Consider the following 12,887-nt stretch of genomic DNA (forward strand, 5'->3'; position numbering starts at 1 on the left):
CTTCCCTTGTTTTCTCTGCTCTACCGAGCAACAGATCTCATTCCTCACTTGGCCAGGAGTGTATGAAGATAAGTAAAACCGAAGTTGCCAGATTGAAGTGCAGGTAGAACAATAAACGCTGTTATTTATCTTAGTTTTCATCTTCTTATGTGAGAAATCTCTGCATTGAAAAATACATTAACTCTGGGTGATTGCAATCACTTCATCTTTCTTTTCCACCTTTCTTTCTTTCGTTTTCTTTCTTTCTTTCTTTCTTTCTTTCTTTCTTTCTTTCTTTCTTTCTTTCTTTCTCTTTCTTTTCTTTCTTTCTTTCTTTCTTTCTTTCTTTCTTTCTTTCTTTCCTTTCTCTTTCTTTCTTTCTTTTCTTTCTTTCTTTCTTTTTTTGAGACTGAGTCTCACTCTGTTGCCCAGGCTGGAATGCAGTGGTGTGATCTTGGATCATTGCAACCTTCACCTCCTGGGTTCAAGTGATTCTCCTGCCTTAGCCTCTCGAGTAGCAGGAATTACAGGCATGCACCACCATGCCCCGTGAATTTTTGTATTTTTGGCAGAGGTGGGGTTTTACCATCTTGGCCAGGCTGGTCTCGAAATCCTGACCTCAAGTGATTCACCCACCTCGGCCTCCCAAAGTGCTGGGGTTACAGGTGTGAGCCATCCTGCCCAGCCCAGCTTTCCTTCTATGCATGAAAACTCCAGGGTTGATGTGTTTCTGTCTCTGTGGACACCCTGAGCTGCATGGAGGGACTTTTTATTTTCAAGTGTATTAGGTATTTTTCCTTCTTGCTGTTAGTACACAACTTCAGTCTGATTCTCTCCAAGCTGGGTTCTCTTCAGTAGAGAACTTCTATCTACCCTACTTCTCAATTTCTCATATTGTGATAGATCCAACCTTCATTATTTCTTGCCTAGATTGGACAACAAAATCCTCTTTACAAATATCCCTGCATTCAGTCTCACACACTCTTTTCCAAGCTCTTCTCCAAACATCCAGCCTTGTGACTTTTCTATCATCAAATCAGAGTATACCATTATCCTCCTAAATATTCTAAATGCTTCCCATTGCCTTCAAGGGGATGGTTTAGCCAAATGCATAATTCCCTTCACATTCTCATACTAAACCATCTCTTTATTAACTTATTCAACAGAGCCTAGAACATTATATTTGCTAAATGAATGTTTTCAGGCAATATGAGTAAATATTTGTGGATTTGCCAATGGCAAATATTCTATTCAGGTACAACACTGAAAGAAATAGGACTACAAGGCATAGGTAAACAAAATTAGTAATAGAAAAGCAGCAATGTCAAAAAGTAGTTTCAATTTACTTCCTGGAATCTTTATAATTACTAAGGGATGGCTCCTATTTAAAATAAAATTTAAAGAATGAAAAGAAAATTTTCAGGTTTGGTGAGGTAGTAGCAAGGAAGAATATAGGCTCAGTGTTAGAGTCTGTGCAGGAGAGAGGTGAAGTGTGCTTTTAAGGAAGTCAGCCTGTGTTATAATTTTGACTTTTTCACTTACTAACTTGAGAGAATTACCTAACTTCCTTGAGGTTTGGTTTTCTTGGCTAAATGGTTATTACTAGAATCTACCTTATAAGCTGAAAACTAACCCAGCTCCTTTAAGAGCTTAACATCATAAACTTTCAGTAAAATATAACTATTAATATTATTATTATTATTATTATTAACCTCAAAAGAGAAAACTGTTAGCTTTTCGCTAACTTTGTAAAAGAGAGTTGAATGACATAAGCCATTAGCTGTTCCTTAGTCTACAGGAAAAGTTGAACTGTTAAAATAAAAATAGAGAAAATAAGCCATTTTATACTCATTGATTTCAAATTTTCTATTTAAAATTTCTGACTCTTGTCTTTTTTCCCTTAGAGTGAAAGGTTAGACATTTGACTCACAAAATACACTTCAAACTCAGAATTCACTTATGGTAGTAATAATCATTGAAACTGTAACTAACTTACAAAATAAATTTAGAAAGTATTGCATAAGGCCAGATGAGAGCAGTCCCCATCCTTGAGGTAGTTCAAAGAGAATTTAAAGGCAGGTTCCACCTACATTGTGATACAAAGGTCCCCATTTCACTTAAAATTTTTTTCTGGTCCTACTCTCTATTTTCCTTCCCTCTAGGCTCCATTGTTTGGCCCCATTCAAAGCAAGATTTACCATCTTTTTGACTAAGAGAGAGAGAGGAAAAGAAACAAATCCAAGCCCCACAACAACTATTGACTGTAAAATTGCTTTCACTTGGAGGCACAGGTGGAGCCGGTGGAGAAAAGATATAAAAACAAGGAAGGATTGAGTTATTTTCAGGGAATTTATTGGTTTAAGGACACATCTAGCCTACTATTCACTTTCTTCCATTCTGAAACATAATTGAATTTCAATGAGCTTTAGGACAAAAACAAAATGTGATGCTACCGTTGGTATTTATGTACTAAACACAGAGGGCACTTCAAAGGAGTGTTCTCTTTCTCCAAATCATTTGTTTGGGATGTTTATGTGAACTTTTGAACTTTGTTCTTTCACTCAAGTGCTAACCTGAGGCAAGATAGCACAAAGACCCCAAATTATGATATTATTACCTCTCAGAAGGCATAACACCACAAAAATGCAAACATGTTCTAAATACAAGGAGAAGGTTTGTGAATCCTTAAAAAATTCCGTTATTCCTTTTCTCATGCAAAAAAAATAAGATAGGTTTTAGGTGGATAAAACAACAGAATTCTAGAATTTATGTAAATTGTTGTGATTTGTTTTTATTTTCATTGTTGTTGCCTTAATGTGGAAATGTTACAGTCATCCTGCTGTTTATAGAGAACAAAATGTCCTCTAGTTTAAATCCATTTAGCTTTAATGCCTGAGTTCAGATTCATGCAAGTAAATGCTACATTCTGTCTAACTAGAAAATGATGAAACAAATAACACACAGGAATTTGTTTATGAATATGCTATTATCTAAGAATAAACAGTGTTTTTACAGAAAAATCAGACCTTTAAGATTGCAATCTTAATGAGAGGCAATTAGACTTGGTTTTCTTAGAGATTATAACATTATGTTCATTTAGAAAGCTTTGTCTCAAGTAAAATGGAAATAATAAATATTAATTTCATTGTAATATAATGCAACCATCTCTGTTTCGAACTTGACTGCTCAGTTTCTGGCCCTTCACAAATTTCTTTAACCACCAAGGTTGAATTGACCTTCCCTAACCTGGGAAGTTAAATAATTTTTCAAAGGATATTATCAAATCTCTGTTCCTGCATGCCTACATATATCTATTTTCAGTTGGGGTGTTCTCAAATTTCTAAGTTCAGTTTAGGCACTGAAATACCTTAGAAATGAAAAACCAAAGAGAAGTGTAATTGTAATAAGCTCCTTGTGAGGAATATTACTGTAGAGAAATGATCTTACATTTTCCTGACATTTACACAAGCCTGCATGGCATCTCATTACAATGCCTTTTTGCAGCATGAGTGTATTGAAAACTATGGTACATGCTAAGAATATTCAAGTTTCAAATTAACTAATGAAACATTTGCTTGTGTGAATTTTACCATCTTCCTGTAAATGAAAGTAATGGCAAAAATCACAATTACTTTTTTACCAACCTGATAATAAACTCATCAAAGGCATTCTTCATTTCTATTACAGTATTTTTAATCTCCAGCATTTCATTTTGGTTCTTTCTTAGGATTTCCATCTCTCTCCATACATTACTTGTTTGTTCTTGTATGCTGTCCACTTTATCCATTAGAGTTTTACCATATTAATCATAGTGGTTTTAAATTCCTGGTCTGATAATGCCAATGGCCCTGCCATATCTGATTCTGGCTTTGATGCTTACTCTGGCTCTTCAACTTGTGTTTTTTGCTTCTAGTATGTCTTGTAATTTTTTCTTGACAGTGAGAAAGGATGTAATAGGTAAAATGAACTGTGACACATGGCTTTTAGTAATATGGTGGTAAAATGTGGGGGGAGAGAAAATGTTGTATAGACCTATGTTTAGGTCTTAGTCTTTAGTGAGCCAGTATCTCTGGATTGTGAACTTCACATGTCCTTCTCATTCCCCAACCACCTTGTGTGGCACACGATAGCTAAAGTGGGTTGGAGTTGGGTATTTTCCTTTCCCTAGGTCAGTTAGACTGTGGGAAGTATCAGCAGGTTAGGCTCTGGTTAAATAGTTTCTACTGAGTGGAGATCTTTTTAGGAAGAAGGGAATGCTCTTCATCTTTCTTGAAGGGTATACTTAAAAATGATTCATTTTTCCTTTCCCCTGCTCAAAGTATGCGGATGTTTTTCTATGATATTCACTGTGAGAACATGGTAGAGCTCCAGGAGGTAGAACTCACAAAAGTGTTGGGGCCTTGATGACTGGGTCCCCTGGATGTTTTAATTTCTCATGCTTGTCTGCATTGAGACTCCAGCAATTATTCATCAACTACGGTTTAGGTTTTCCTACCCTGGCACTGAGTTTCATGGAGGTTGAGGCTCATGAGTTTCTGGTTTGATGAGCTCTGTGATTCTCTTTATTCACCTGTCAGTGTTTCCAGTTGGGGTGTAGCAGTTTGCCCTATGATCTCACTTCTCTTAGGATCTAATAAGAGTTGTTGACATTTTGGTTTATTCAGCTTTTACTTGTGTTCAGGACAGAGTGATGACTTTCAAGCTTCTTACATTGCTTCACCAAAACTCAGAAATGATTTTGATTTTAAAATATATTTATCCAAAAGACCAAAAAAAGATACAGAATATCTGAAAACAAAATTATCAAGTTGACTTAACAAAGCTGTGGAAAGCACTTAACCACAAATGACAGAATTCACTTTCCTTCTAAGGCACATAAATGCTTAGCAAAATTTAGATCATAATGTAAGTTGAACAAATTTCAAATCATTGCAGTCATTTGGGGCATGGTTTCTGATCACAGTTGAGTAAGTTCAATATTTAAGAAAAAAAAATGGCCACAATGATGTTAATATTGAACACAATACCAGTGAACCTGATATATCCCTTTTACCCTAAAGAATTTCCAGTTTGCCTTAGCAGGGTAGCTTGTAAATTAATTAGATATTATCATTGATATACTTAATAAGAAATGCTTATGAAAAAGTAGATTCAAATGTCAGCAGTCAAGGGGTGACTAATTTCTATGTAAGTAAGCATATATATATAATTAATGTAATTAAGTTTACAGTGACATTTTAAAGCCAAAATAACTATTAATTCAGAACTTAGCATACAACTTGGCAATCTAAATTATTTTATGATAAAATAATAAATAAATATATTCCTTTATGATCTTAGCACGTTACTGTAGAGAAAGATGAGAAAAAGCATTATGTTGCAAAGTTATTACTGTAATTTAGGTAGTTTACTTTAAAGCTCCCTTTGTATACATTAAAATATATTTGCCTTGGAATATTATTGCAGATCCAATTAAACAGTTTGAAGATCAGAGTGTGCACCCAATTAAAAGATCAGCAGTAGTCAGCTGCTCTATATGCTTGCTGTTATTTCTTTATTATATTTGTCGAATTGCTCAAGTCAAAGATGTCTACCCTGTAATGATTTGCTAATTCAAGAAGTATCATCCCAAAATAGCTCCCCATTGCTTCCCCTATCATCTGCTCCTTATTCATCCTAGTTCAAACATTCCACCTTAGATTCAGACCAAAGATTACTAATAAAATGCTTATAATTACGAAGCATATTATTGGCTACATGACTGCTGGGTCTATTTAGCAGTTTGAGATTTTGCATCAATTTCACCAAAACTAGGGCAGGGGAAATATGGCAGGGATCGAATATATGCCTGGTGGATGCACATTGATTTTAGAGGGACCTAGTGGGTTCTGACAGTTATCTATGAAGTAGGATTTAGACCTGGGGTGCATCTTGCGTCCTTCCTTTAATTCGTACAGTAATACCATCATCATAAAACTATATTCATAATTTTAATATATTACTAAATAATTTTACATCTCACACAGATGTTTCTGATTTCAGTGAATCTCTTTTGATCTTTTGACTCATTCAATGATTGCATTTTTGAGATCCTATGTATCCCATGCACTAAAACTGAATGTTAAAATTTTGGAATACTGCCTGGTTTAGAATCCCAAGGAAATTTAGACACATGCAATTCATTAATTCACTCAAAAAATAGTTCAGTGTGGTGGGCAATCTACCAGACATTGAGCCTATAAAGAACAAAGGATTCATAGTCATTGCTTTATGGAATTTACAGTCTATTGTGTATTCATGTGGATGGGGAGACACATTCATCAAAGTTCGAACAATGTAATAGAACAACAGTGATGACTGCTATGAAAATATATTGGTAGTGGGAATTTCAGAAAAGACTTCTCTGAGAAAATAATGTTTGAGCTAAGATCTAAAACGTAGGAGTTAACCAGGGAACTTCCTCAATGTCTGACTAATGCTCCAGGAATAATACCAATTCTCCACAACTCTTAAAATTACAAATTTTAGTTATTATCATTTTGGACAGCATTGTAGATAGTTTTCTATTTTTTATCTAAGTTGGGAAATAACATTACTTTAATAGCATTTTTATTAGACCATGGAAAGAGAAGCAGTGGGGAAAAGTAAAGCAAAAATTAAAAAATGTATTAATGGCTACTGTTTATTTTCTTGGCTTTGGACTTACTAATTTTAATATTAGGCCAGGCAACTTCTTTGACCTTTTATGGAAGAAGTTCTTGCTCCTCACTACCAAAGAATATGCATTTTCTGCCCCCACCTCTGAATAAAACTCCTTCCCTTTTGTAGTCTACATTTATATTGCCTTTTCTTATCCTCATTGTTATGAACTTTATTCTACCACATCTTCAGGACAAAAGCCAAAGTCTAGATGAATTAAATATGATGGGTTGCTTAGAATGTCAGGGTCTGCCTCATCACCATCCTGGGTGAGTCAACATTCACATTAACGTCCCTTTCTATATCTCACTCTTATATCCATATCCCCAGCCTCTACTAACCTGCTGACCATTTTATCAAAATAAGCCTCCCGTGACGATACCCTGGGGCTTAGCATCACTAAAACTCTTCTTCAGAATTTTAAACCATAATCTTTGTAATGTCAACCACAAACTATTTACTGTCCACCAACTTTCTTATTCTTACCAAAGTGGCAGTTTATTATCCAATTGTGTTCTCCCAATTTCCTGGCTGTCTTCTGTTAAATCTTGAATCTACTCCTAACCTAAAACTAGGCTGATGATATCGTCCTCAGAAATTCCTGGTCTTTTCTCTGCTTAATCCTGTGAGGTCTTTTTGTGAAAGCATAAGCCTGATTAACTTACCCCACATACATTCCTGGGTTTCCTTTCTGGGCTCCTAAACATTGGTTGAGAAATAACCAAGCCATGCTGATTTGTCTCTTCAGAGTCCTGCTATCAAACTCAAATGAGTCTTCAATGCTACTCAATAATTCTGGTGTAAATTTCTGTTGGATTCTGGTATATTTCCTCTATTGTAAAATTTTTTGCTCTCTCCTAAAATCCTTAACTCTAACTCCAGCTCTGCCTTTTAACTCACAGAAGGTGATTTTATCTCCTAATCTGAAGAGGTATTTAAGAACTTATATTGCTTGATCTTCCTCAATTTTTTGTGCCTTAAATATTTATATACTTTCCAGCCGGGCACGGTGGCTCACGCCTGTAATGCCAGCACTTTGGGAGGCCGAGGAGGGCAGATCACACCAGGTCGGGATTTCGAGACCAGACTGAGCAACATGGAGAAACCCCGTCTCTACTAAAAATACAAAATTAGCCAGGCGTGGTGGTGCATGCCTGTAATCCCAGCTACTCGGGAGGCTGAGGCAGAAGAATTGCTTGAACCCGGAGGCAGAGGTTGTGGTGAGCCGAGATCGCGCCATTGCACTCCAGCCATGGCAACAGGAGCAAAACTCGGTCTCATAAACAAAAAAAAATTATATACCTTCATCTTCTATTTCCTCTTAGGAAGAAACGTCTGTCCTCCTATATAATAAATAACACCCTGGTTTATTTAGATTTTCTCTAGCTTTTTATATACTATTGGAACATAGTACACATTACTAGTTGGTTTATTAAAACTAATAATAGTGTAAGCAGTCAATCCAAATCCTACATATGAAATTAAGTATAAAGTCTGTTTATTTGAGGTACGTGAACATGATGGTTTACAAACATTTAATGGATCAGAGAACTTTGGTGCTAAAACCAAGGGTCTGGTGTGGCTTATAAAAATATGTTTTTTTCTATTGGGAATCTTCATGGACCCATACAGTTTTTTACCCTTACCTTCCATTGCTAAAAGGAAGAACGGAGAAGCACAGAAGAAGAAGAGTGGGGTCCCTTATCCAAACTTATAATCCCAGAGCGAACATTTCTGAGTTCTAGCGTGGAAGGCAAATGGTAGACTGTTTGGGGACAGCAATGGTCTCTAGAAAACTATTTTCTTGATAAGACAGTCAATCAAAAAGTTTACATGAAGAAATTAATTACAATAGCAGGTTATTTCATTGGGGAGATATTTTTAGATTTGAATTGTTATGTAAAAGTGTTTTGGAATTTTTCTTTTTTTAAAATTTGCTTGCAATTGATTGGAAATCTTGAAGAGCCTTCATCAAATAAGTGATTTCTAGAATAAAAACAAATTTTGAGTTAAAATCTTTTCAGCAAGTATGCTGCCTTATTCTTTCTACTGCCAAATTTGAAGACTTCTAGTTACAGTATTCTATTAGCTTCTAAATGTTTTGTATGCTGATTTTTAAAAAATAAATGCATTCTTCAACTGTAAGTCATGCTCTTTTAAGTGGAGAATGATAAAATTGAGAGGAGAAAATTGTGATCACATTATAAACACTATTTTTAAATTTGCTTTTAAATGTGAAAACATATTGTAAACCCTTTTTAATAGACTGAAGTATTAGTAGCATTAGTTTTAGTGACCACAGTACCTTCTATCCTTCATAAATTCATTTAACAAATATTTGTTGAGCATCTACTATTTATCAGGTGACAAGGATAAGGCAATGAACAAAATATACAAAATTCTTCTTCATGAAGCTTGATAATATTTTCTTATACAGCTGTGTTGCAACTTTTTATTCCCTTTTTATATTTCTGCATGAAGTACTTAAAATTTTTCCCAGATTTATTGATATATATTTGACAAATAAGAGTTACATGTATTTAAAGTGTAGAGGATAGTGTTTTGATATACAAAAACTTTGTGGAGTGATTACTGAAATCAAGCTGTTAAGCATATGCATCATCTTACAGTTACAATTTTTTTATGGTAAGAAAACTTATGATCAACTTTCTTAGCAAATTTCAACTGTATAATTCAGTGTTAATTATGGTTACTTTGCTTACATCAGATCTTCAGGACTATTCATCCCATATAACTGAAGCTTTGTACCCATATTAGTCAGGGTTCTCAACAGAGACAGAACTAATGGGATATATATATATATAGTTTTATATATATGTATATGTATATAAGGGGGCATTTATTAAGTATTAATTCACATGATCACAAGGTTCCACAATAGGCCATGTGCAAGCTGAGGAGCAAGGAGAACCAGTTCGAGTTCCAAAACTGAAGAACTTGGAGTCTGATATTCAAGGGCAAGAAGCATCTAGCATGGGAGAAAGGTGTAGGCTAGGAGGCTAAGCCAGTCTAGTCTTTTTACATCTCTCTGGCTGCTTTATATTTGCTGGCAGCTGATAAGATGGTGCCCACACAGATTAAGGGTGGTTCTGACTTCCCAAGCCCATTGACTCAAATGTTAATTTCCTTTGGCAACACCCTCACAGACATACCCAGGATCAGTGCTTTGTATCCTTCAATCCAATCAAGTTGACGCTCAGAATTAACCATCACAAGTCCACTCCTAGACAACGTGAACCCATACACATCTTCTGAGATCATACATAATCTCCAAGTAAGGACAATAATAAGGTCATAATTATGCCTAACATAATACAACTATCCTTCGTACAACTGGAAATGCACCAATCCCCAAATCAAATGCTATTACATAAAGTTAACAATACTTAAATGCTGATAGGAACTCAAAATGTCTTATGTCACATGATAAAGAAAAAAATGAAATAAAATGAAGATATTTCCTTAGTACAAGTGTATACATTCACAAACATGTTTTTAACAAAAGAAGGAGGAAATACTCATGACAATTACAGTCCTTGTTTCTGCAGTTGGTTACATGGTCATAGCTGGTATTGATGACTACCTTCTTCTACTACCCATTCTGTATTCCCTTTGCCTTCAGCAAGCACCTCAGCAGGTCGTGGTTTTTTTCCTGATGGAGTGACCCAAACCTTCATTCCTGAAGAGTCTGGGCCATTTGTAGCCCTGCCGGGTTGGACTGTTGTAGTTTCCTTTGACCTTAATCATTTGGCCTGGTAATACTAAGAGACATTATAAAACCCTTACCTGTGTTGTGGAGTAGTAGACTGATTTCATCTTGATAGTCCAGGGCAATCACCCCAGCCAATACTGTAACTCCCTTCTTATCTTGTTGACTTAAAGGTAGGAGGAGCCCAAAATGTCCAGGTGGCAATCTTAACTTTCAGTTCAGAATCATTGTTGTGTCTCCTGGTGGCAGCATTCCTCCCTCTGGAACTAAGACCTCTAGGCTGTCAGAGTGTAATGTGGGAACAGGAAGCAAAAATTTTGCACCATCACTAGGGGTGATGGTGAGTGGTGCCACTTCCACTTCCAACCCTTGATTCCTGGGCCCACAAATCCTGGCCATGGAAGAAACAATACCATATACTGGGCGCTGATTCAGAGCATACATGTCCTCCTGGAGAACTTTTCCCAAGCCCTGCAAAGTACTATCACCTAGTTGGCATTGTAATTGTAGCTCCAAAAGGGCATTTCACCATTCTATCAGTCTAGCTGCTTCAGGATGATGGGGAACATGGTAAGACCAGTGAATTCCATGAGCATGAGCCCACTGCCGCACTTCTTTAGCCATAAAGTGAGTGCCTTGGTCAAAAGCAATGCTGTGTGGAATACTGTGACAGTGAATAAGGCATTCCGTGAGTCCATGGGTGGTAGTCTTGGCAGAAGCATTGTGTGCAGGATAGGCAAACCCATCCCTGGAGTAAGTGCCCATTCCAATGAGGATAAACCTCTGCCCTTTCTATGATGGAAGATGTCCAATATAATCAAGCTGCCACTAGGTAGCTGGCTGATCACCCTGAGAAATGGTGTAATATCAAGGACTCAGTGTTCATCTCTGCAGCTGGCAAATCAGGCATTCAGCAGTGGCCATAGCCAGGTCAGCCTTGGTGAGTGGAAATCCTTGTTGCTGAGCCCATTCACAACCTCTATCCTTGTCACCATGGCCACTTTGTTCATGGGCCCATTGGGTGATGACAGGGGTGTCTGGGGAAAGAGGCTGAACCAGGCTGTAGTCTTCTCTTCCCTTGTCAACTGATCACAGGGAACTCCCCATGGGGCCATTGGTGCAGGCTGGGGGAGAGAAGGCAAGGTGGCAGGAATGGAGACCATGGGCATTTGAGCCACTTCCTCATGTAACTTACTTGTGCCTTCAGGACCTGCTTGAGCCTGATCACATATATACCACTTCAATTTGATGACGGAATGCTGCTGTGCACGACCCACTTTATGGCTAGGTGGGTCAGAAAGCACCCAGTTCATGACAGGCAGTTCAGGTCACATGGTGACTTGATGATCCATAGTCAAACGTTCAGTTTCCACCAAAGCCCAGTAACAGGTCAAGAGCTGTCACTCAAAAGGAGAGTAGTTATCTGCAGAAGATGGCAGGGCCTTGCTTTAAAATCCTAGAGGCCTCCACTATGATTCACCTATGGGGTCCTGCAAAGGCTCCAAACAGCATCTCTATTTGCCACTGAGACCTCAAGCACCATTGGATCTGCTGGGTCAGATGGCTCAAGTGCCAGAGCAGCTTGCACAGCAGCCTGGACCTATTGCAGAGCCGTCTCCTGTTCTGGACCCCACTGAAAACTGGCAGCCTTTCAGGTCACTCAATAAATGGGCCCGAATAACACACACCACATGAGGAATGTGTTGCCTCCAAAAGCCAAATAGACCCACTAGGCATTGTGCATCTTTCTTGGTTTTCTCTTGGTTGTAGGAGAGGCCACATGCAGCAACTTATCCTTCACCCTAGAAAGAATATCTCAACAGGCCCCACACCACTGGACCCCTAGATATTTTACTGAGGTAGAAGGCCCTTGAATTTTAGTCAGATTTATTTCCCATCCTCTGGCACACAAATGTCTCAGTAATAAGTCCGGTGTGTTTGCTACTTCTTCCTCACTGGATCCAGTCAGCATAATGTCATCAATGTAATGGACCAGTGTGACATCTTGTGGAAACAAAAAGTGATCAAGTTCTCTCTGAATAAGATTATGACACAAAGCTGTAGAGTTGATAAACACCTGAGGTAGGACAGTAAATGCATATTGCTGGCCTTGCCAGTGGGAAGCAAACTGCTTCTGGTGGGCCTTATGGACAGGAATGGAGAAAAAGGCATTTGCCAAGTTAATGGCTGCATACCAGCTACCAGAAGATGTGTTAATTTTCTCAAGCAATGAAACCATATCAGGTACAGCAGCTGCCATTGGAGTCGCCACTTGATTAAGCTTATGATAATCCGCTGTCATTCTCCATGATTCATCTCTTTTCTGCACAGGCCAAATGGGAGAATTGAATGAGATGTGTTGAGAATCACTATCCCTGTGCCTTTCAGGTCCTTGATCGTGGCGCTAATCTCCACAATCCCTCCAGGGATGGGATATTGTTTCTGAGTTACTATTTTTCTAGGTACAGGCAGCTGTAAT

The sequence above is a fragment of the Hylobates moloch genome, unplaced genomic scaffold (assembly GCF_009828535.3).
Source record: "Hylobates moloch isolate HMO894 unplaced genomic scaffold, HMol_V3 SCAFFOLD_17, whole genome shotgun sequence".
NCBI lineage: Eukaryota > Metazoa > Chordata > Mammalia > Primates > Hylobatidae > Hylobates > Hylobates moloch.